Here is a 26,224-nt window from a genome sequence, read left to right on the forward strand (position 1 = left end):
GCGTCCTGTTTGTCCACTGTGATCAATGGAATTCTCTGTCCTCCATTTTGAAAATGGCCATTACCCCATAACAGCTTCTTGGTCAGCACACTGTTAAACTGTAACATCACCCACTTGAGCCATAGGGAAACATGGACATTACCTTGCCCATTCAGTTGTAACTGACAGCAGCTGATATATAACTGGCAGCAACTGGTATATTTCAGTTCTGACAAAATCTTGTCAGAACTGGATAGGATCACTGTAAGAAGAAAATGGTGAGCTTATGAGAGGAACTGACAGTGAGGTAAGTGTGTAATTTTCATTTGCAGCTACATAATGTGTTTATATTAAATAATTTTACTCAGTTCAGGTTCCCTTTAAGGGCTCATTCAGACTATACGCGCTGCCGTGCGCATTTGGGCAGCACGTATAGTGTGCGACACGCAAGAACGGTAGAAGGGCATAGACAGCCCTTCTACCGTTCCCATCATATGCGCTGCGCAGCAGTATGATGCGCTATCGTGTGCTGCACGCATTTTTGGGAATCGCAGCGCACATCCCATTCATTGTAATGAATGGGATCTGCAGCGCATAGTAGCGCAGATGGCATGCGATCAGACGCGTTGCGTTCCGATCGCACAGCCATCTGCGCTGAATGATGTGAACGAGACCTAAACACACCTTCAGTAATGCCTTCATCACACCTCCGGCCACACCTTCATCCACACCTTCTTCCAGCCACACCTTCACCACACCTCCAGCCACACCTTCACCACACCTCCAGCCACACCTTAATCATGCCTCCAGCCACACCTTCACAACACCTCAAGTAATGCCTTCATCAATCACACCTCCAGTCAGACCTTCATCACATGCCCAGTCCATCTCCATCACACCACCAGCCACAAGGACTGGGGAAGAGTCTGTGTTCATGGATAGGGAACTGGCTAATGGACAGAAAACAAAGAGTTGTGGTCAATGGATCGTACTCAAAATGGGAGACTGTTAGCAGTGGGGTCCCACAGGGGTCTGTTCTGGGTCCAGTGCTCTTCAATTTATTTATTATTTACCTAGTAGATGCAGTAGTGAGCAATGTTGCTATTTTTGCAGATGATACAAAATTGTGCAGAATCATCAACTCTCAGGAAGATAGTGTCATATTGCAACAGGATCTGGATAGGATGGCTATATGGGCACATACATGGCAGATGAAATTCAATGTTGGCAAATGTAAAGTCATGCATTTTGGAGGTACTAATGGTCTAGCACCATACAAAATCAATGGGATACAGTTGGGGACATCAAACTTGGAGAAGGACTTAGGAGCACTCATTGACAACAAGTTAAATAATCGTACTCAATGCCAAGCCGCTGTAGCTAAAGCTAACAACATTTTGGGATGCATTAAGAGGGAAATAAAAACTCGAGATGCTAGCATAATATTGCCCCTGTTTAACTCTCTAGTAAGGCCACATCTGGTATATGGAATTCAGTTCTGGGCACCACATTACAAAAAAGATATTGCAGTTTTAGAGCAGGTGCAGAGACGAGCAACAAAATTGATACGTGGGATGGAAGGTCTCACTTATCAAGAAAGGTTAGATAAACTGGGTTTATTTAGTCTAGAGAAAAGACGCCTTAGAGGGGATCTAATTAACATGTATAAATACATCAGAGGGCAATATAATAGCTTGGTGGATGAGCTTTTTGTCCCTAGGCCTTCTCTAAGGACTAAAGGACATGATCTGCGCATGGAGGAAAAACGTTTTAGCCATTTATTTAGAAAAGGGTTCTTTACAGTAAGAGTGATTAAGATGTGGAATGCATTGCCACAGGAAGTCGTTATGGCAAACTCTATACCTGCATTTAAAGGGGGCTTAGATGCTTTCCTTGCGTTGAAAGACATCCATGGCTACAATTACTAGGTAATGCCTAATGATGTTGATCCAGGGATTTTATCTGATTGCCATCTGGAGTCGGGAAGGAATTTTTCCCTTTAGGGGCTAATTGGACCATGCCTTGTAAGGGTTTTTTCGCCTTCCTCTGGATCAACAGGGATATGTGAAGGAGCAGGCTGGTGTTGTACTTTATACTGGTTGAACTCGATGGGCGTATGTCTTTTTTTAACCAAAATAACTATGTAACTATGTAACTCTCTAACCAGCTCCTTTTATCTCCAACTCAAAAACATATTTTGCATCTTGCCTACCCTACCCAGGACACTACTAAAATGTTAGTGCATGCTATTATAATATCTAATCTAGGTTATTGTACCATACTAGTTTGTGGACTAACTAACAGACTGGCACCCCTCCATTCTGTACTGAATGTGGCTGTGTTAAATCGTTCATCTCTCTTTGTTTTTACTCTACTGCTCATCTCTGTCAAGATCTTCATTGGCTGCTAATTAACCAGAGGATCCAGTTCTAACCTACAAAGCTCTCCACAATCTCTCTCGCTGGTGCATCTCATTAGTTTCCAAAAAACAACCGCAATCACCCCTCTGCACATAACAGTCTCCTGACCTCCTTTAGAATCACTTCCTTGCATTCATGTATACAAGACTTCTGATATGCCTGACCCCTCCCCTGGTCTTCCCTTCCAAAACACATCCGTCGCTCTACAACCTTTGAAATTCACGTTTTCAGACAAGCATACACTCTAACTTTGGCCATTCACTTTCAACCTCTGGCCAAGATATGCTCCTTACCAAATATAACTTAAAAAATGCATCGCCTCTAGGTGTACATATTGTACATTACCCACTTTTTGTTTTCTCCCAATTCCTATAGAGCAGGGGTGTAAAACTGAAATACAAAGTGGGCTGAAATTGTACACTGGGACCCTAGTCGCGGGCCAACCTCAATGTCTAGTGGCCACCTCCTTCCTTATAAAGTTCTCAGGTGTCTCTCCCCTATTCCGTTCCCAGGGGTCTATTGGCCCAGTTCCCTGGTGTCAAGTTGTCCTCCCTCCTGTATACAGTTCCCTGGTGTCTAGTGCTCCTCCCTCCTCTTACAGTTCCCTGGTTTCTAGAGGACCCCACCCTTCCCTATACAGTTCCCTGGTGTCTAGTGATCATCCCTACCCTATACGGTTCTTGGTGTCTAGTGGTCCTCCCTCCCCTATACAGTTCCTTGGTTTCTAGAGGACCCCACCCTTCCCTATACAGTTCCCTGTTGATTAGTGCTTCCCCCTACCTCCTCATATGGCTTCCCTGGTGTTCTAGGGCTTTACCTCCAGTATAGCTTCCCTGGTGGTCTAGAGCAGGGCTTTTCAACCTGTGGTACGCGTACCACCAGTGGTACTTTGCTGTTGGCCAAGTGGTACACACCAGGTTTGCCTGCCACTTGTCCTGGTCCCATCCTGCCTCCATAAAGTTCAGCTCCCCCTCGCTCGCTCCTCGCTGTGCTGCCCTTCGGCATGTACTTCAGACCTCAGATAAGCAGTGAAGAGACAGCCAGGTGAATGGTGCACAGTGACAGTCGAGTTACTGCTGATCTGAGGTCTGAACTATTCTGTAGGGCAGCACAGCGAGGACCTCGGGGGCTAAAGAGGCTTCCCCCTTCCTCCACAGGAGAGAGGATCCAGCGATAGGACACCCTGAAGATCTCCTTGTCAGCATACCCGCTTAAGCAGTAGCAGCTCTCCGACTGGATTCTGGTGGAAACAGCTGAGCCTGATCAGGTCCACTCTACTGCACAGGCGCCACGGGTGGTACTTGTACATTTTTTGGTACAATTAGTGAAAAGATTGAAAAGCCCTGGTCTAGAGTGTGCCAAACATAATGCAAAGTGGGGAAACCACTTGAGAGACAACTTTAATGGCTCTGAGGGCCAGATTTGGACCGTGGGCCAGAGTTTGACATGTATACTATAGAGTATAAGCTCGAAAGGGCAAGGTTCTTTCACCCTTTTTCATCTTGGAATATGCTATACAGTTTGATCACCATGTTACACTTGTAATTACGGTCCATCAAATTTCATAACAGACACCAGAGTCTATATTTTGTTAATGCCATTGGCCTCAATTCACTAAGATCATGCTAGAGATAATAAGGCAAGAGAAAACTTACCTCCACACGTGAGAGAGTTATCTTACCTCTTCATTCCTTAAGTTACCTCCTCTGTAGTTAATTTACCTCCTCTGTAGTTAATTTACCTCCTCTGTAGTTATTTTCACATGCAGCTAATTAACAGCCATGGCCGTTTCTACCCCCGTGCGGGGCGTGCCGCCGCCCGGGGCGCTGCTGGGAGGGGGGCGCTGTGATGGAGGGGGGAGCCGCAGCCGCGGGGAGGGCAGCCCGACCTCTCCCTCCCTCTCCCTGGGCCGCCCTCCATGCGATCCCCCCTCGGACGGAGTGCAGAGTAATGCGCAGGGAAGCGCTACAGAAAACTACTCACCTCGCTGGCTCCAAGCGCTGCTCTCTCGCCGCCAGTCTCCTCTCTCTGCCTACACGCTGATACACACACACGCTGCTTCCTGTTTAGCAGCGTGTGTGTGTGTATCAGCGTGTAAGCAGAGATGAGACTGGCGGCGAGAGAGCAGCGCTTGGAGCCAGCGAGGTGAGTAGTTTTCTATAGCGCTTCCCTGCGCATTACTCTGCACTCCGTCTGAGGGGGGATCGCATGGAGGGCGGCCCGGGAGAGGGAGGGAGAGGTCGGGCTGCCCTCCCCGCGGCTGCGGCTCCCCCCTCCATCATGGGGGGCACCTACCTAACCTATACTGGGGCAGCTACCTATCTAACATATCCTGGGGGGCACCTACCTATCTAACCTATCCTGGGGGGCACCTACCTAATCTAACCTATACTGGGGGGCACCTACCTATCTAACCTATACTGGGGGGCAGCTACCTAATCTAACCTATACTGGGGGGCACCTACCTAATCTAACCTATACTGGGGGGCACCTACCTAATCTAACCTATACTGGGGGGCACCTACCTAATCTAACCTATACTGGGTGGCAGCTACCTAATCTAACCTATACTGAGGGGGCAGCTACCTTATCTAACCTATACTGGGGGGCACCTACCTATCTAACCTATACTGGGGGGCACCTACCTATCTAACCTATACTGGGGGGCAGCTACCTATCTAACCTATACTGGGGAGCAGCTACCTATCTAACCTATACTGGGGGAAGCTACCTATCTAACCTATCCTGGGGGGCACCTACCTAATCTAACCTATACTGGGTGGCAGCTACCTAATCTAACCTATACTGAGGGGGCAGCTACCTAATCTAACCTATACTGGGGGGCACCTACCTATCTAACCTATACTGGGGGGCAGCTACCTATCTAACCTATACTGGGGGCAGCTACCTATCTAACCTATACTGGGGCACCTACCTAACCTATACTGGGGGGCAGCTACCTATCTAACCTGGGGGGCAGCTACCTAATCTAACCTATACTGAGGGGGCAGCTACCTAATCTAACCTATACTGGGGGGCAGCTACCTATCTAACCTATACTGGGGGGCACCTACCTATCTAACCTATACTGGGGGGCAGCTACCTATCTAACCTATACTGGGGGGCAGCTACCTATCTAACCTATACTGGGGGGCACCTTCCTAACCTATACTGGGGGGCACCTTCCTATCTAACCTATAGTGGGAGCATTAACTTATCTAACCTGTATTGGGGGCACCTACCTACCTAGCTAGTCTATACAGGTGACAACTATACTGGCTACCTATATTGGAGGCACCTACCTAACTAACCTATACTGGGGGCATCTACCTATCTAACCTATGCGGGGGGCAACTATTCTGGCTACCTATATTAGAGGCACCCACCTAGCTAACCTGTAGTGGGGGCACCTAACTATCTAACTTATACCGGGGACGCCTGCCTATCTAAGCTATACTGTGGGCAACTATACTGGCTACCTATACTGGAGGCACCTACCTGGCTAACCTATACCGGAGGCAACTATACTGACTCACCTATGCCTGGCTACTTATACTGGGGGGACCTATAGCTGGCTACCTATACTGAGGTACCTATTCTGGGGGAATCTATACTGAGTGCAACTAGACCTGGCTAACCTACACTGTGGGCACCCATACCTTGCTTCGGGGGGGGGGGGGGGGCGCAATTTTTACACCCTCGCCCTGGGTGCATTTTAGCCTAGAAACTGCACTGTTAACAGCCTGTCTAACTCTGGAGTTATTTTAAGGATTGGAGAGTTAATTTAAAGACAGAAGAGTTAACTTTAGGCTTGCCTGAGGTAAAATGTTTCCTGAATACTACATGCCTTATCACCATGGTAACAACTCTAGAAGAGTTATTAAAGACAGGAGATAAGTTTAGTGAATTGAGGCCATTGTCTGTGTTATTATGTACGTCATATTCGGTTCTTACTCTGTACAGTGCTACGGAATATGTTGGCGCTTTATAAATCGATGTTAATAATAATAATAATCCTCAACAAAACAAAAACATTTTTTCCAGTCATCTTCTTGACTCAACTGTGGATGTGACTATGTATCCAGCATCTGTATCCCCAGCACTCTCTTCCTCTCTGATGATGCCCTGGCCCACCTGACCCATCAGGCACACTTCTTGGCCCTCTAATTGGTATAGAGCAGGGGTCAGGAACCCTTTTGGCTGAAAGAGCCATAAACACCACATATTTTAAAATATAATTCTCTGAGAGCCATATAATATGTTTCAAACTGGGACAGTAGGGCTCACGCCCTGTTGCCATGGTGATGAGTATACAGTTGATCCGCCGGGCAGTGGAAGTGTCAGACAACATCAGCAATTTCCCTGAGAGCCAGACAGGAGAAATACCGACTAACAGCTTGTACAATTAGCTAGCTGACTTGGGGGTCTGAATCACTGGACCTGACAGGGTCCAGAGTGGGACAATTGGAGCAGCTGTTCATTTTGGGGTAGTGCGAGTAAGTTAGTAGTGCTACAGCACTAGCGTGCACTATTTTGAAAATCTTACTTGCGCTGCTTGAGCAGTGTAGCTTAGTGAATCAACCTCTACTGATTTGTCTGTGAGCCAGATGTAGCCATCAAAAGAGCCACATCTGGCTCCCGAGCCATAGGTTCCCTTCCCCTGGTATAAAGGGGGGGGGGGGGGGGCAGAAGTGCTGAAACAGCTTAGCATATTAGGCTGTTCCTCAACATACTGCATACCCGTCTTTCCCTGAAAATAAGACACTGTCTAAAATTAATTTTTGCTCTAAGAAATGTGCTAGGGCTTATTTTCAGGGGATGTCTTATATTTCTATCAGGGAGTGTCTCTCAGCAGAACATTTCCTGTTCTTTGTACTGTGCTGTTCCTGGATTTGAAGATATGCTACTGTACTGATCAGGCACCTGCCCTGTCATCCCTGCACACAGCCGGTGCACAATCGGCACTGCGCAGCCGTGTCCCCGCTTGCTGGCCGCAACTTCCTCCTGTGCAATGTACTGATCGGGCACCTGCCCTGTCATTCCTGCAAGCAGCTAATAACCTTGGTCTGTGCTGGGATGACAGGACAATGCCCGATCGGCACTGCACTGCTCTGTGCCAGTCTCTTCCTCCATTTTAACTTCCTCTAATTCTGGGCATACACGGCGTTTGCTCCTTATCAATCGAGCCGTTGATGGCTCGATTGATAATATCCGACAGGTCCGATGACCCGCCGGATAGATTCCCCGCTCGATCCCCGCAGGCGGACAATAGCGGGGAATCGAGCGGATCGATACAGGCACGGGGACGAGCAGGGATGCGCCGGCATTGAGCCAGCGGCTCAATCCGCCACATAATCTTATCCGTGTATGCCCAGCATTAGGCTTATTTTTGTGGTAGGGCTTATATTTCAAGCATGCTCATATTTCCAGCTAGGGCTTATATTCAGGGAAAAACGGTAGTGCTGATCATGTCTAGGAAAACTCAAGGAAAAGCATGCAATTTGTTTGATCAGCTGATAGATTTGCAAAGCTCATCCTGCTTTATTACATAATCATGACTAGCAAGTCAGAGACTAAAGGTGCGTACAAACGCACTACTGTAACGCTGGGCGGTCGTTCTCCCGACAGTAGTGCGTGTGTACAGTCTGTTTGCAGACTGATAAGGCTGTTTCTGACAGATCCACTGAGCAGATCGTTCAGAAACAGCCTTATCAGTCTGCCGACAGACTGTACACACGCTCTAGTGTCGGCAGAACGCCTGCCCAGCGGGAGGATCTGACGGATCCATCGTTCGTTACAGTAAAGCGTGTGTACGCACCTTAACCAGTTCGCATTCAGTCGTTTTTCGCTTCATGCATCCGAACAATGTTCACCTCCCATTCATTAGCCTATAACTTTATTACTACTTATCACAATGAACTGATCTATATCTTGTTTTTTCCGCCACCAATTAGGCTTTCTTTGGGGGGTACATTTTACTAAGAGCCACTTTACTGTAAATGCATTTTAAAAGGAAGAATAAGAAGAAAACGGAAACAAATCATTATTTCTCACTTTTCGGCAATTATAGTTTTAAAATAATACATGCCTCCATAATTAAAACCCACGTATTGTATATGCCCATTTGTCCCGTTTATTACACCATTTAAATTATGTCCCTATCACAATGTATGGCGACAATATTTTATTTGGAAATAAAAGTGCATTTTTTCCGTTTTGCATTCATCACTATTTACAAGCTTATAATAAAAAAAAAAAAGAAATATTTCAATCTGACATAGATATTTAAAAAGTTTAGACCCTTAGGTAAATATTTGTGTTTTTTTTTTTTTTTTAATTGTAATGTTTTGTTTTTTTTTTAATTAAACATTTTATGTGGGTATTTTTGGGAGGGTGGGATTGAAATTGTATTTTTTTTGTAAATATATGTGTATTTTTATTTTTATTTAACCTTAAGATGTAGTTTACTTTTTGGCCACAAGATGGCAGCCATGAGTTGTTTACAGTGACGTCACTCTAAGCGTACCACGTACGCTTAGAGCGACATAGGAAGCAGAAAAAGCGTAGCTTCCGAGAGAAGCTGACGCTTTTTCTGCGGGGGAGAGGAATCAGTGATCGGGCACCGTTGCCCGATTCACTGATTCACTGGCTAGCAAACCGCCGGCCGGGAGCGCGCGTGCACGCGCGCGATCGGCCGCGTGGACGCGCAGGAGCGCACATGGCTTCCTGGACGTGAGTTTCACGTCCAGGAATGTCAAATAGTTAATGCTAGGTACACATATTAAGTTTTTCCGATCGATAGATGCATTCGATTGATAAATTCCGTCATGTCCGATATCCCGCTCGATTTCTCATAGAAGTGAATGGAAAAAAATAAGAAAAAGAAGAATCGAGCGGGAAAAACGTATCATGTGTACCCCGCATTACATATCTACCACCTGACCAAACTGATCACATGTTTCTCTATGAGTTCTCCTAGACATGACCATCACTAATCCTGCATGGATGAAGTCATCATTGGACATGCAGGGGGCAGCGCCTGTACAAGTAAGAGGACCAGAAGTCTTTGATTTACCGACAGTTAAGGCTCATACACACATCAGACCATAGTCTTTTGAAAATGAAAGATCACAGACCAATTTTACCCCCTTCCATGTAGTATGAGAGCCATACACTACACAGTCTATTCTATGAAGCTGAACTCCCCATCAGACAGAAATCTTTGCAAGATGCTGCACACAAAGATGCTGTAGACATTCAAAAGATCAGTATCTGCAAAAGATCTGTTTCTGCAAAAGATTCGTTCCTGCAAAATGCATTCATAGTCTATGATATCTGCAGATCCTCATACACACGTTGTTTAACAGACATTCATCTGCAGATCAGATCCACCAGGATGGATTTTCAGATCTGCAGATGATTGTCTGATCTGCAGATGAATGTCAGTTAAACAAGGTGTGTATGATGATCTGCAGATCTCATAGACTATGAATGCAATCTGCAGGAACGGATCTTTGGCAGGAACAGATCTTTTGCAGATACTGATCTTTTGTGTCTGTACAGCATCTGTGTGTGCAGCATTTTGCAAAGATTTTTTTTCTGATGGAGAGTTCAGCTCCATAGAATAGACTGTGTAGTGTATGGCTCTCATACTACATGGAAGGGGGTAAACTTGGTCCGTGATCTTTCATTTTCAAAAGACTATGGTCTGATGTGTGTATGTGGCCTAAGGCTGAGTTCACACTCAGGAACTTTTTGCCTGTGATTCGCGCTTTGCGGAATGAAATATGCTAAACACAAACACCGAAAAATTGCGGAAAACCGCAATGTAAAGCTGCAATTGCAAAATGCTGAAAATTTATTTTTGACAAAAGATGAAAAATTATCTCCTAGTAGAAAACTTAGGAGAAGAAAGGTGAATTGAATAAGCGCCTATATATTAAAGGACACCTGAGGTGAAAATAAACTAATGAAATAAAGTATTGTATCTATCTTCCTTCTCCTAAAAATGACTTTTTAAGATATTACACAAGTTTTTATTGTTTTTACTCAATGACACATTCATTGAAATATGCCAGAGCTAAAATCTATAAACTATTGACCCTTTCAAACTCTTTCCTGCTCTCAAAAGCCATTTTCTGATAGGAAAGTGTTTTATAGTTGTAATTTCTTATCAGTGAGGGTAACACTGTATTCTGACCCAGTCCTGACTCAGACAGGAACTGTCACTTACATACCTGATGTTTAACTCTTTCAGGCAGAGAAAGAAAAAAAGGAACACAGCCTAGTTATTTGTGTGCTAGGCACTGTACATACCCATGTCTATCTCATCATGTCACATGTCACTCCGGGTACCCTTTAAAGAGGCACTGTAGTGACATACAGTAATAATCAGTAAATGATTCAAGATACCCACCTTTATGGAAATGTTTCTGGTTTCAGCATCAGAAACATTACCATTATCTATCTGTTGGCATGTAACTCCACCCTCCCAGTGATTCTTACCCTAAGGTGTTTAGCTATGCAGAATTCTGCCCCACAGAGCATTCTGGGTGACCAGGTATATTTTGTACTGGCTTTGGAATTCTCAGAAACAAACACTCCACAGGGGTGAACCTGGCAGAACTAAAAATGTCGCCACCTCTGATAAATTTCAGAATGTAAAAGATTTTAAAATAGGTATACACTGACTACATCAATTTATAAATAAATATTTTAAAACAATAAGCAATTTTTTAATTACCTTATTTTCACTACAGTTCCTCTTTTGTTCAAGCTGAGAGCCAATAAAAATAATTCCTGAATATTGGACTTTAATTTGTGTGTCTTACGTGTTTTATGGAGAAGTGACGGTAACAGAATAGTCAATCCCAGGCATGTCTTCCTCAATCAGGAAGCCCCGTACAAGCTGCGCTCTCAACAGCAACACAAATATAAATATTTTTTCAGTTTAATAGAAAAATTCCTTGAAATACACATATAGTGTGTATAGAAAGCAGCTCTTGGGATGCGGTTTCTCCGGTATTAGCAGTGTGGTTACAGTTTATGTGCCATCACAGCACTTAAACAGAAATTGATATAAAGATAATATATCATGTGTGACTGTACGCAGCACTCAGGCACTGTTTGTTCTGTTTGAGTGCATCGAATTAAGGATCTTCTGCACAGCGGCAATAAACATAATGCTGAGAAGGTAGAAGGGGCGGGGGGACCATGAATGTGTTGCTCATCATCTAGTGACAGTCTTAAAGTGAACCTGAACTCAGAACTTCCTCTCTGCTTTAAAGGATAAGCAACAGCATAATAACCTTTAAAGAAAAACATTTCTTTGTTACAGCTGATGCAAATCCGGCAATAAATCTGCAATGAGTCTACTTCATGCTTTCATAGAAGCAGACGTAGGGTTAACATCCTGTGCTTACAAATTAGCTGCTCTGCCGAGGCAGCCAGCTGACACAGCTGAGAGATCAAATTACACTTGTGATTAGTCACAGATGAGGGGGAATTAGACAGGCTAAACTCTCTAAATACATACAGGGTGCATTTCTCTGTTTTTCTACTGTCCTGTGCAAGAGTTCAGGACCACTTTAACCACTTGCCGACCGCCCACTGTAGATTGGCGGCGGCGGCAAAGTGGCAGCCCCAGGACTACGTAACGCAGATTGGCGTCGGGTCCTGGGTCTCTTCCGGGCCGAGGATCGCGCGCATTGATGCGCGTGCATCAGCCGGCAATAGGCTCCGCCCACCCGCGACGACAACCCGCCGGCCGTTCGGAAGCGCCGGTGGGTTGTTAACCCCATGATCGCCGCATACACAGTGTATAGTACACTTTGTAATGTATACAAAGTGTATTATACAGGCTGCCTCCTGCCCTGGTGGTCCCAGTGTCCGAGGGACCACCAGGGCAGGCTGCAGCCACCTTAGTCTGCACCAAACACACTGATCCTGCCCCCCCTTTCCTCTGATCACCCACAGCACCCCTCAGACTCCCCCCCTGCCCACCCCCCAGACCACTGTTTGCACCCAATCACCCCACTAATCACCCATCAATCACTCCCTGTCACTATCTGTCAACGCTATTTTTTTATTTATTCCCTAAACTGCCCCCTGGGGACTCCTGATGACCCCCCACCCCTCAGATTCTCCCCCGACCCCCCCCCCCCAGACCCCCCTGTGTACTGTATTCATCTATCCCCTCTGTAATAACCCACTGATCACCTGTCAATCACCCATCAATCACCCCGTCACTGCCACCCATCAATCAGCCCCTAACCTGCTCCTTGCGGGCAATCTGATCGCCCACCCACATCATCAGATCGCCCGCAAACCCGCCATCAGATCACCTCCCAAGTGCATTGTTTACATATGTTCTCTCCTCTAAACACCCACTAATTACTCATCAATCACCCATCAATCACCCCCTATCACCACCTGTCACTGTTACCCATCAGAATAGACTCTAATCTGCCCCTTGCGGGCACCCAATCAACTGCCCACACGCTCAGATTGCCCTCAGACCCCCCCCCTTATCAATTCGCCAGTGCATTATTTACATCTGTTCTTCCCTGTAATAACCCACTGATCACCTGTCAATCACCCATCAATCACCCCCTGTCACAGCCACCCATCAATCAGCCCCTAACCTGCCCCTTGCGGGCAATCTGATCACCCACCCACACCATCAGATCGCCCGCAAACCCGCCGTCAGATCACCTCCCAAGTGCATTGTTTACATCTGTTCTCTCCTCTAAACACCCACTAATTACCCATCAATCACCCCCTATCACCACCTGTCACTGTTACCCATCAGATTAGACCCTAATCTGCCCCTTGCGGGCACCCAATCAACCTCCCGCACGCTCAGATTGCCCTCAGACCCCCCCTTATCAATTCGCCAGTGCATTATTTACATCTGTTCTTCCCTGTAATAGCCCACTGATCACCTGTCAATCACCCATCAATCACCCCCTGTCACCCCCTGTCACTGCCACCCATCAATCAGCCCCTAACCTGCCCCTTGCGGGCAATCTGATCACCCACCCACACCGTCAGATCGCCCGCAAACCTGCCGTCAGATCACCTCCCAAGTGCATTGTTTACATCTGTTCGCTCCTCTAAACACCCACTAATTACCCATCAATCGCCCATCAATCACCCCCTGTCACTGCTACCCATCAGATCAGACCCCTATCTGCCCCTAGGGCACTGAATCACCCGCCCACACCCTCAGAACGCCCTCAGACCCCAGCCCTGATCACCTTGCCAGTGCATTACTTGCATCTATTCCCCCCTCTAATCACACCTTGAGACACCTATCAATCACCTCCTGTCACCACCTGTCACCCCCTAGCACACCTACTCATCAGATCAGGCCCTAATTTGCCCCATGTGGGCTCATGATCACTCGGCCAAACCCTTAGATCCCCCTCAGACCCCCTTCCGACCACCTCCCCAGTGCATTGATTGCATCTATTTTCCCCTCTAATCACCCCCTGAGACACCCATCAATCACCTCCTGTCACCCCCCTAGCACTCCTATCGATCAGATCAGGCCTAATACAACCTGTCATCTAAGAGGCCACCCTGCTTATGACCGGTTCCATAAAATTCACCCCCTCATAGGCCACGTCATCAAAATTTGCAGATGCTTATACCCCTGAACAGTCATTTTGAGGCATTTGGTTTCCAGACTACTCCTCACGGTTTTGGGCCCCCAAAATGCCAGGGCAGTATAGGAACCCCACAAGTGACCCCATTTTAGAAAAAAAAGACACCCCAAGGTATTCCGTTAGGTGTATGACGAGTTCATAGAAGATTTTATTTTTTGTCAAAAGTTAGCGGAAATTGATTTTTATTGTTTTTTTCACAATGTGTCATTTTCCACTGTCACAAAGTGTCATTTTCTATGAACTCACCATACACCTAACGGAATACCTTGGGGTGTCTTCTTTCTAAAATGGGGTCACTTGTGGGGTTCCTATACTGCCCTGGCATTTTAGGGGCCCTAAACCGTGAGTAGTCTAGAAACCAAATGCCTCAAAATGACCCGTGAATAGGACGTTTTGGGGGGGGGGGGGGGGGGGGGACTGGGTTTGGGTGGGGGGGAAACCTGTGGTCCTTAAAGGATGCCCGAACTGACGTGACATAATGAGATAGACATGTGTATGTACAGTGCCAAGCACACAAATAACTATGCTCTGTTCCTTTTTTTCTTTCTCTGTCTGAAAGAGTTAAATATCAGGTATGTAAGTGGTTGACTCAGTCCTGACTCAGACAGGAAGTGACTACAGTGTGACCCTCACTGATAAGAAATTTCAACTATAAAACACTTTCCTAGCAGAAAATGGCTTCTGAGAGCAAGAAAGAGATAAAAAGGGGAATTTCTTATCAGTGAGGGTCACATTGTAGTCACTTCCTGTCTGAGTCAGGACTAAGTCAGCCACTTGCATACCTGATATTTAACTCTTTCAGACAGAGAAAGAAAAAAAAGGAACTCAGCATAGTTATTTGTGTGCAAGGCACTGCACATACACATGTCTATCTCATCATGTCACATGTCAGTTCGGTTATCCTTTAAGTGGTTAAATTGGAGGCTACACTTCAGATGAGATAATAAGAAGTCAGAAAGCAGAACCGCAGCTCTACACAAAACTTCTGCTACAAATCAGGAAAGGATCAATAAAAATAATATATTTCTCAGACTTTGAAGTAAAAAAAAAATCAATTCTAATAATTCAGGAGCGGCTCTTACCCAGTAACGGGAGTTTTATTTTCGCCCACGTATCCCACTTTCCCAAATAATACAGAAGGAGACCTTTGCCAAACATATAATGAGCAAATTACAGGATTAATATAGATCGGCGCGCTAAGACGTCCATTCCAGAAGTTTGCTGAGTAAGACGCTGTACACGCCAGCCGTGCTTTCGGGAGCGACGATTCACTTGGAATGTCTTCCGAAATGCAGAGCGGGGTACTTTCTTGGTTATAGTGTTTATGGTGCTGCTACCCTGGACTGTGCTGTGGAAGACAAAGGGCCTGCTTGATGCATTTTGGTGGAGAGTGACCCAGAGAAACCGTAACCAAGAATTGAACTTCATCCCAATCAGTAGCTGATACCCCCTTTCCCATGAGAAATATTTTCCTTTTCTCAAATAGATCATCAGGGGGCTCTGTATGGGTAATATTGTGGTGAAACCCCTCCCACAGGAAACTGTGAAGACCATGGTCCTAGCAGTCCTGCAGTTTCCTAGCAGTCTGTGAACCTCGTTGCATTGTAGGAAATAGCTGTTTACAGCTGTTTCCAACTGCAAAAAAAGTAGCAGCAGTTACTTACTTCCACTGACATCACCTACCAGCAGTAAAAATGTCGCCATGTGATAAATGTCAAAATGTAAATCAGGGAGAGGAAAGCTTTTACAATTTATACATAATTATTGTAAAAATGAAGCACTTTTCTTTAATACATTATTTTCACTGGAGTTCCTCTGACACCTGAAGCCAGAAAGGTATGGAGGCTGACATATTTATTTCCTTTTAAAGGAAACCTGAAGCAATTCTAAGGACTTATTTTGAAATGAATACCTTGCAGCTAGACGCTGCACAATGCATCCTGCCAGGAAAGGTCCATTCATAGCTGCCCTTGTTTGCCGCTGTCTCCCGTTAAAATCCCCTTATTGACCGCTTGTGGATGGAGAGAGAGGAATGGGAGGCATCAGTCCAGTGCAAGCCCATTGCAGCTAAAGATACGCCCCCTCCCCACCTCCTGCTGCCAAACATGCGTCCCCTCCTCACCTCCTGCTGCCAAACATGTGCCCCCTTCCCTGCTTCCTGCTGCTAAAGATGCTCCACCTGCTGCGAAGATGCGCCCCCTCCCCGCCTCTTTCTGCCAAAGATGCACCCCTGCCCTGCCTCCTGCTAACAAAAGTACATCCCTGCTCCGCTTCCTGCTACCAAAGGTGTGTCTCTGCCCCGCCTCCTGCTGACAAAGGCACGCCCCTGCCCCTGCTGCCAAAGAAGCACCCCTCCTTAGGACAGTACTAGAGGAAAACCGGGGATAAGGGGGGCTGCAAAGCAGCTGGCCAATGGGAGAGCCCTGGGAGGGTATTTGGCATCAACAAAGGGGCCCCTAGTTCTGCTTTAGAGAAGGAAGGGTCAGGTATTTTTTCAGGAGGGGCTATCAGAGAGGCCCCCAGGTTAATTTTGGCCAGCTTTGTAGCTTGTACCAGGCCTGCCTTGGTAGGTCCACCCGTTCTGGTCGCCTTCTCATCATATTTCCCATCCCTTACTATGCTATAGCCTTTTCAGAGACATGTCAGATGCACAGTTATGCACCATATCCGTTATGCAGAAACTTCCCCCCCAGGTGACACACAAGCAGCCAGTTAAAGGGTTTGAGAAATCTAATGGCTCCGCTTAAATGATGCCAAGTTCATCTGTTCTGAGAGCAGACAGCCAGACAGAGAAATGAGAAACGGTTTCAACAAATGTCACCAACGACAAAGCCGTGTCTCCTGAGGGGACAAGACATCCCATTTCATTACAAATCCAGCCTTGCATGAAGCATATGCACTGCGGAGAAGAGTCAAATATTGCCATCCTCTCCGGCTCTCGTAAATAACAACTCTCAATGTTTGTCTCCTTTATTAAAGCCAAGCTGGGGATTAAAATGGAACGCAAGGGTGCCCAAAGTCCCAATGTTCTGTGAGGCTGTGGTAGAGTTTGTTTGTATCTTGTATTAACTGTCCAATTAGCTGATAGCAGGGCTGGATTTACAGCTCAGGTGCCTATGGGCACATAAGCTCTGACACCCTAAACCCCACCCCCCAACACCGAGCACGGGTAAAGCAGTATTTGACTAATTTAGTCAAATACTGCTACTGGGCGAGCCAGCACCGGAACGACGGGACCAGGAGAGGAGCGGGAAAGGCTCTATAGGACCCAGAGCCTTCCCTCTCCTTGGGTAAGTATCTGTCTCATTTTTTTAAATGCGGTTCCCATTCACTTTAAGGGGACTTACCAGCTCCCGATGTTCCAGTGATGATCTCCATTCAGCAGTGGCAGAGCATCCAGCGCCGTCTCCATAGCTACAGCATGTGACTCCATAACTCGCGTAACCATATTGGAAGCTAAAGTACCTCCTAGTTTAATAAATGTTAGCACTGGTCTTGGATGCAGGGCATGCATTTTTCAGTCTGGCAGAGGCGGTGTATGCCTGTGCGATTAACCATTCAATTGCAACAACTGTCAAGTATAAACAGGTATTTTTGGAGGCTTCAGACTCTCTTTAAAAGACATTTTATTAATAAGATGTGAATATATCGCCTAGGAGAAAACAGAGGATAAAAAGCGAATTGAACACAGGCCTATGATATTAGATTTGTGAGCTCCATTGAGAGATCGTTTGAGAATTATATAGTGTTTGTAAAGCACACAGAAGATGTCAGCACTTTATAAATGCATGATAATAAGTGGAGGCTTGCTTTAGCACATCTGTTGTTTTCTGTGTGACTTGTTCTCTGACAGATGCAAGTGGACAGCTAGTCTTATGTGAACAGTTTAATCCGAATAGCAGAGGAGAAGGTCCAGTCATGTGAATTCCTTCCTCTGCCTCTTGCGTCATGTGCTTGGCTTACCAGCGCCTGCCGAGTTTAAAAGGTCCCCCCGACCTTGGGGCATCTGTGCAGTCACAAGGTAAATCACATTAAGCACACACAGGCCCTCCTTTTGCCTGACAGGAAACTCTTATCTTTTGTGTTTTGTTATAATCCAGGCTGACCTGTCCAGGGAGCGCTGCGGACACCATGCCGAGCGGTTCACGTGTGCGGCTGAGTTCCTGGGAATGATACTATTCTCATATACCGTTACCGCAGCGCGGAAATATCAATTGTGTTCTCTAAAGAGAACCTGTCACTAAAATCATTTAGATCAATAAGGTACTCATTAGCATTAACAGACAGCACATAAAAGTGTATTTTTTATTCCTTTTTATTTTTTGCTAAGTAGTAGGTAGTAATGTCTCTGAGTATAAATTCACCCACCTATCTAATCTGCCACTATAATGACTACCCATAAAATGGAGAATCCTTTTCAAAACTGGCATGCTTACATTCATATCCCTACAGGACCAACGACCCGGATACCTGAAGGATTTGTGACAACTGCATCACACCTCCCAGAAAACTCAGATCATAAGGATCCAACAACTTGACCATCTCCAGAGTCCAACTAAAAAGCTTTGGAGCCAGAGCTTTATGTCATGTTGCCCCTACCCTGTGGAATGCCTTGCCAAGCTTAATCAAGACAGCTCCAACCCGGCACACGTTTAAATCAAAACTGAAAAGGCACCTGTTTAGTCTGGCATTTATGATCACATAAATTTGTCCCCCTGTACACATCACTATGTACTGAGACAACCTTATGCGCTTTGGGTACTCTGAGAAAAGCGATTTACACGTGTTTTGTTGTTGTATCAGGGGCGTAACTGGGGGAAGCAACCTGTACGACTGCAGGGGACCCCAGAAGTGTGAGAGGGCCCCAACTACTCACCTACTCTTTCTCTGATACCCCACATCAGGTGTTTTGTGGCTACACATGTGATGGGTGTGAAGATCCTTCAAGCACGCCCGATTGACGATTTGACCAATTTCAAGCCGAAATTGGTTGAATGAATCGATCGGACATGCTGGGAAATCTTGGATCAATGGAACCCCCGGCGGCTGACCCTCTTAAATGTTATATGCTACCCTGGTGCCAGTGCATTAAAATCCTTTACCTGTCACACACACACCCCATATGCCCTGGCAGCCATGCAGGACACCAATGCAGACGTACGGCAGACAGTGGACAGATAAAGTATCTTAATGCACTGGCACCGGAGGACACATTTGGGGGGGGATGTGGCCGGGGGCAGTGAGCCAGCATCGGGAGTCAATTCCCAAAATATTTAATGCTAAAATGGATCCGGAATCATCCTGCGATGTATGAGCAGCCAGCAGATCTCTGATCAGATTCAGAGAGAGATCTGTCTCTTGGCCGATCGGCCATCAAAATCGCTTGATGTATGGCTACCTTTAGGATTTTGTTTGTTTGTTTGTTTGTTTTTTTTTGGGGGGGGGGGGATTTTTATTGCGGCTCTGTGATCCCATCTGTTAAAAGTTCCTGCCTGGAAACGGCAGGATTTCTTAGAAAGCCACAAAGGCCATGACCTTGGGTGGTAAATTCAGCAGGGCGGCAGGAATTGTAGAGATAAGAGGTCACATGGCAAATCATCTCCTCTGGTCCATAGCCCGCCCTGCTTCATCAGTATTATTCACCGATATTTTACAACGGTAACTTACACGTTCAAAACATAGAATATCAATACATTTTACCAAGATTCTAATAGCTGAAATTGGACCCCAAATTACCTTTATTAGGTTTTTCATGCACGTGATTTTTGTTCCCAAAGAGGGACTGGCCCTCCAAAAAAGGGACAGTTGGGAGCTATGGACTACCATTACATAATTTAAATGGTAAATACATCTGTATGTAGAATGATCAGAAGTTTTGTATATAAATATAAAGAGTTCACTTACCTTGAAGACTTCACCTCACAGGAGGAGAGAAATATTCAATCTGTCAGTTAAAGGAGAGATATTAATTAAATCCTAAATGTAATCTGTTTGTACAAATATAGCAGAAAATATAACAAGCAGAGCAGCCCTGGTAAATGAAATCAGATTAGCGAATGTGGGGTGCCTTTTAAAGTGGAACTCCAGTGAAAATAATGTAATAAAAAAGTGCTTCATTTTTTACAATAATTATGTATAAATGATTTAGTCAGTGTTTGCACATTGTAACATCTTTCCTCTCCCTGATTTACATTCTGACATTTATCACATGGTGACATGTTTACTGCTGGCAGGGGATGTGACTGGAAGGAGATGCTGCTTGCTTTTTTGGCAGTTGGAAACAGCTGTTATTTTCCACAATGCAACAAGGCTCCTACAGTGTGATGTCAGAACCATGGTCCTGACATCACACTGTGGGAGGGGTTTCACCACAAAATCAGCCATACAGAGTCCCCTGATGAACCGTTTGAGAAAAGGAATAGATTTCTCATAGGAAAGAGGGTATCAGCTACTGATTGGGATGAAGTTCAATTCTTGGTTACGGTTTATCATTAAAGGATACCACAACTGACATGTGGCATAATTAGATAGACATGGGTATGTACAGTGCCTGGCACACAAATAACTATGCTGTGTTCCTTTTTTTCTTTCTCTGCCTGAAAGAGTTAAATATCAGCTATGTAAGTGGCTGACTCAGTCCTGACTCAGACAGGAAGTGACTACAGTGTGACCTTCACTGATAAGAAATTCCAACTATAAAACATTTTCCTAGCAGAAAATGGCTTCTGAGAGCAAGAAAGAGATAAAAAATGGGGAATTTCTTATTAGTGAGGGTCACACTGTAGTCACTTCCTGTCTGAGTCAGGACTGAGTCAGCCACTTACATACCTGATATTTAACTCTTTCAGGCAGAGAAAGAAAAAAAGGAACACAGCATAGTTATTTGTGTGCTAAGCACTGTACATACCCATGTCTATCTCATTATGCCACATGTCAGTTGTGGTATCCTTTAAATCTTGTCAGAAATGAAAGGAATCGTTGTTAGAGGAAAATTGTGAGCTTCTGAGAGGAACTGGTGGCAAGGTAACTGTAATATTAATTTGCAGGTTCATCATGTAATCAGGTATTCTTTTAAACAATACCAGTTGCCTGGCAGCCCTGCTGGTCTATTTGTCTCTGTTAGTGCCTGAATAACACCAGAAACAGGTATGCAGCTAATCTTGTCAGATCTGACAATAATGTCAGGAACACCTGATCTGCTGCATGCTTGTTCGGCGTCTTTGGCTAAAATTATAAGAGGCAGAGGTTCAAAAGGGCTGCCAGGCAACTGGTATTGCTTAAAAGGAAATACATATGGCAGCCTCCATATCCCTTTTGCTTCAGTTGTCCTTTAAGTCTATGCCTGCAGCAGGAGTTTTAGCCGAGCCATTTAGCGCCCGGCTTGAAAGGGGAACTGAAGAGAGAGGTATATGGAGGCTGCAATGTTTATTTCCTTTTAAGCAATACCAGTTGCCTGGCAGCCCTGCTGGTCCTCTGCCTCTAATACTATTAGCCACAGCCCCTGAACAAGCATGCAGCAGATCAGGTGTTTCAGACTTTAAAGTCAGATCTGACAAGACTAGCTGCATGTTTGTTTCTGGTGTTATTCAGATACTACTGCAGAGAAATAGACCAGCAGGGCTGCCAGTGCCAGGCAACTGGTGTTGATTAAAAGGAAATAAATATGGCAGCCTCCGTATACCTCTTACTTCAGTTCACCTTGAAGTGTAAACTGACCTCACTGAGACCAGCGCGGCGTACAATCTCCGAGCATTTCTCTAAAGCTGTAAAGTTCCCCAGAAATGCCGGGAATGACTTGCTGCATGAATTAGTCCTTAAAAAATTATATCAGGCAGAGTTACATTATTTACACCCCATTTATTCCTTCAAACTCGTTAGAAAAGCCGATTTGCTGCAGAGTGGAGTATTTCCTGCTCATTAGCATGCGGAGCGAATGTCGCAGCCATCAGTAAACAGTTAGCAGATATGAGCTGTAAATTATAGGGGGAAAGGAGCGATGTCAGCAGCTAATACCCCTCTGAGGAAAGTGAGAATGTCTGAAAGGCTTCTCCGTACATGTGAACTCTGCCCCGAGTGTTCCTGCGCACTGTCACTTATTATTACGGGGTTATATGTAGACTGCGCCAACGGGACGGGACAATTACAGTTCTCAGGCTGGTGTCTACACTGCATAGCCAGGTCATGCCACTGATGTGCAACCAAACTGATATTTCCGAATGCGATATTGCAGATCTCCCAGTGAAAGGAGTCTAGGCTTCTAACAGCTCAGCTAAACCCAAATCACAACAATGCAAAGTCTAACAGCAATACAGGTGAAAAGCCACTAAAAGTAGTGTATGGAAGCAGAAAAAGCTTGCTGGACAGAATCAGGTATATGTGCACCACCCAATGGTAAAACTTACATGCAAAAAGGACACCAAAATATAGGCTAGAATATCAGTAAATTTAACAATATTCTACTATTATGGCAGTGCAAATTACGATTGTAAAATATCAGTAAACAATACTGATATTGTACTACAGATAAACCTAACTATTCTCACACGAAGCCCTAACTCTCTCTACAGATGCCTAACCCTAACCGACCCTTTTCCAATGCCTAACCTTAACCGATCTCCCTCCAATGCCTAACCTTAACCGACCCACCTCCAATGCCCAACCTTAACCGACCCCCCTCCAATGCCTAACCTTAGTCGACCCCCCCTCCAATGCCTAACCTTAACCACCACCCCCTGCACGTCTAACCTTAACCAACCCCCCTCCCCCACACATTTAACCTTAACAGTTCCCCCAAAATGCCTAACCTTAATTATCCCCGCTGCAAGCCTAACCCCCCTCCCCCAACCTTAACCCCCCTTCCCTGCACGCTTAGCCATAAGCTCCCTCACGTCTAGCCTTATTGACCCCACCTTGAATGCATAACCTTAACCACCACCCCCCTGCATGCCTAACCTTTACTGCCCCCCCCCCTTCCCTGACGCAAACCTGCCACAAGAAACGTAAAATATCCAGTGCCAAAGACGCCCATACTAATATTATTTATTGAAGGAAATTTGGGCCGAAGGCACCCGATAAATAGTGGCCGCAATATTACTGTTACTACCAGCAGCCGTGTACAGGGAGTTATGCTATTAGCTTGACCCACGGTACTAGAGAAGCGCGATGCTTGCTATGTTAATGCGCTTTACTAACGGTAATGGTTTTTAGAAAATAATATTGCTAGCACAGCTAGCACTGTACCTGAGTACTGTGGGTCCCGCTAATAGTGTAACTCGCTGTACTGCTGCTGGTGGGAACTGTAATATTGCCATGCACTGTCTGCGCACAGCAATATTACCGCACTTCACTGCATCAAGCCCCATGTCCAGGGATGGTTGGAAATGCTGATTTCTGATTCTGCCGAATTTCCGATTTCTGCTTTCTGATTTCCAATTTTGGGTCATTTTTCACATTGTCTGGTTGGCCAAATACTTCCGAGTTGGCTCAGCATGGTCTGATTGGTCCAATGCTTCCGAGTTCTGTGATTGGGCTAAAATTACCGAGTTGCGGTAATGCGGTATTTCCACAGACATACGATTTCCATTTAGAAATCCTGATTTCCAATTGGTAATTTACACTATGCGAAATCCAAATAAGCATCCCTACCTGTGTCACCTTAGGTACCCTTTAAAGAGACTCTGTAACAAAATGTTCAGCCTTATTTCTTCTATCCTATAAGTTCCTATACCTTTTCTAATGTGGTCTGGATTACTGCAGCCTTTCCTAGTTGCACAGTGGCTGTATTATCTCTGTTATATAATCTAATCTTCTCTCTTCTGTCGTCTTTGTCAGGCTCAGGCACTCAGGCTGGAATGTGTTGCTCTGTTTGTGATAGGATAGAAGCTATACACACCCTCTCCACGCCCCCTGCAGACTTTGTGTGAGTCACAGACTGTGCTTCTCTGAGCCTATCACATGCTGGTTAGAAGCCATGTCTTTTGTTTGTAAACAATGCCTAAAACTGGCAATTACAAGCCAGGATTGCAGCAGGGAGTGGCAGAAACAGCACAGAGGGGCCCAGGAGAACATCATGAATAGAATGGTATGCTTTTTATTGTAAGAATTTTAGAGTACAGATTCTCTTTAAGCCACTATAGAAGGCTGCACAATTCAGTTCCAAAGCAAAACAAAAAGCAAACTCATAACCCAAGTAAAGAGCTCTGAGCTGTTGGAAGGTTTACATTACATAAGCGAATCCCACCTCCGCCCAGCGTTAGAGAAATCTTTTCTTGAAATGCAAGAAACTTCGTTTTTTTGGGTAAATTGCAAAAACATCACATTATGCACATAATTAGTCGCTAAATTATTATAAAACTTTCCTCACAGCTGCTACATTTTTGGAGAATTTGGAAATAAAATAAAGACAGCTAAATCCTTTAAAATGGGCCACAAAAAAAAAAAAATTGATCGCACCGAAGACGTTTTCTGAGATCCCGTGTCCTATCGGGTACACTTTAAGCCAATATGGAATGCTGTATAGTTCAGTTCCAAAGCAAACTCATAACACAAGGAAAGAGCTCTGAGCTGTTGGAAGGTTAAAGAGGAACTCCAGTGAAAATAATGCAATGAAAGTGTTTTATTTTTACAATAATTTTGTATAAATGATTTAGTCAGTGTTCGTCCATTGTAAAATCTTTCCTCTCCCTGATTTACATTCTGACATTTATCACATGGTGACATTTTCACTGCTGTCAGTGGAAGGAGATGCTGCTTGCTTTTTTGGCAGTTGGAAACAGCTGTTATTTCCCACAATGCAACAAGGCTCCCACAGTGAGATGTCAGGACCTTAGGGCTGTGAGGTGCTGACATCACACTGGGGGAGGGGTTTCACCACAAAATCAGCCATACACAGCCCCCGATAATCCGTTTGAGAAAAGGAATAGATTTATCATGGGAAAGGGGGTATCAGCTACTGATTGGGATGAAGTTCAATTCTTGATTACGGTTTCTATAGAATAATCCCAGCTCTGCCCAGCGTTAGAGTAGGTTTTTCAGGAATTACTTACAAATGCAAGAAACTTAGATTTATGGGTAAACTGCAAATGCGGTTTAGTTTGTGAAGTTGCCCATTATGCCGCCTTCCTTGCATCTGAAAACACTCTGCACGCTATTCTGTCTCAGAAGACTATTTCACACCTGTGGGCACATCTTCCGTATAATATATTCTGCCCCTTCGGAAAGGGGAATTTGGAGACGAAGAAACTTTAAGCATTAAGCAGATTAACACATCTTCTGTGTATTCTATTAGAATAATTTGTTGATGAAAAAGAAAAATTCAAGTTCTGTACGTCTTTCAAGTTTAATATCCGTCAAATCAGCAGAAAAGTAGCCTCCGAAGTCTCTGGGAAAAGACGCAGAACGTTCTCATTAACCAAATAAAAAATATGTATGAGGTCCGGTCTGCATTATTCATTAAAGGATTTTTTCTAGAACTCTATTACTGCGTTGGCAATAGTGAGATTTCGCTGTAAGCCGACGACGCTGGCAGTGCTGGGAGAGGCATGGTGCTCAGACAAATACGTTCATTTACAATAAGGTCTTCTGCTAAGTCTATTCCTAAAAGGGCAAACAGAAAAATGTGACGATCAACTGAGAAGATCACATCTTTTCAGCATGATGGCCACTTGCAAAGTCATTTGTCATCCCGATCGTCACATTTCCTCAAGGAATAGTTTGCCACTTCTTGCCCAGGTTGGCCCTTTCAAATAATGGCATGCTGTGGGAAGAACTTTTGATCCATTCCTGCAATGCAAGTCACAATAGTGGTTCATAATTATTAGTTAGCATTTACATAACGCTGACATCTACCACAGCATTATATATTCTTGTTACTATCTGTCCCTTAGAGGAGCTCCCATCTAATCCCTACCATAGTCATATAGGAAGGATGGGTTAGCACACCAGCTTCTCAATGTGCAAAAGTTTTATTCTTCAATCATGTGTCAACACAGTTTGTCTGCACTGTTCTGAAGAAGGGACCCCAGGTGGCCCCGAAACAATTGTTAGCCTATCGGGTTGACACATGATTGAAGAATAAAACTTTTATTCATTGAGAAGCTGGTGAGCTAACCAATCCTTCCTACTACTTGATTGCAATGGGATGTTGCTCAGAATCCC

General features: G+C 45.0%; 1 protein-coding gene across 1 annotated transcript in view; it reads right to left on the reverse strand.

Annotated features, from left to right (window-relative positions):
• Window positions 1-26,224, reverse strand: part of RAB27B (RAB27B, member RAS oncogene family) — a 347,777-nt gene that overhangs the window by 196,585 nt on the left and 124,968 nt on the right. Inside the window, exon 2 of the mRNA XM_068251327.1 lies at window positions 19,973-20,012. The gene's annotated coding sequence lies outside the window, so the exon portion shown is untranslated. The remainder of the gene's footprint in view (window positions 1-19,972; window positions 20,013-26,224) is intronic.

Source organism: Hyperolius riggenbachi, chromosome 1 (assembly GCF_040937935.1).
Source record: "Hyperolius riggenbachi isolate aHypRig1 chromosome 1, aHypRig1.pri, whole genome shotgun sequence".
In the NCBI taxonomy this organism is placed as follows: domain Eukaryota; kingdom Metazoa; phylum Chordata; class Amphibia; order Anura; family Hyperoliidae; genus Hyperolius; species Hyperolius riggenbachi.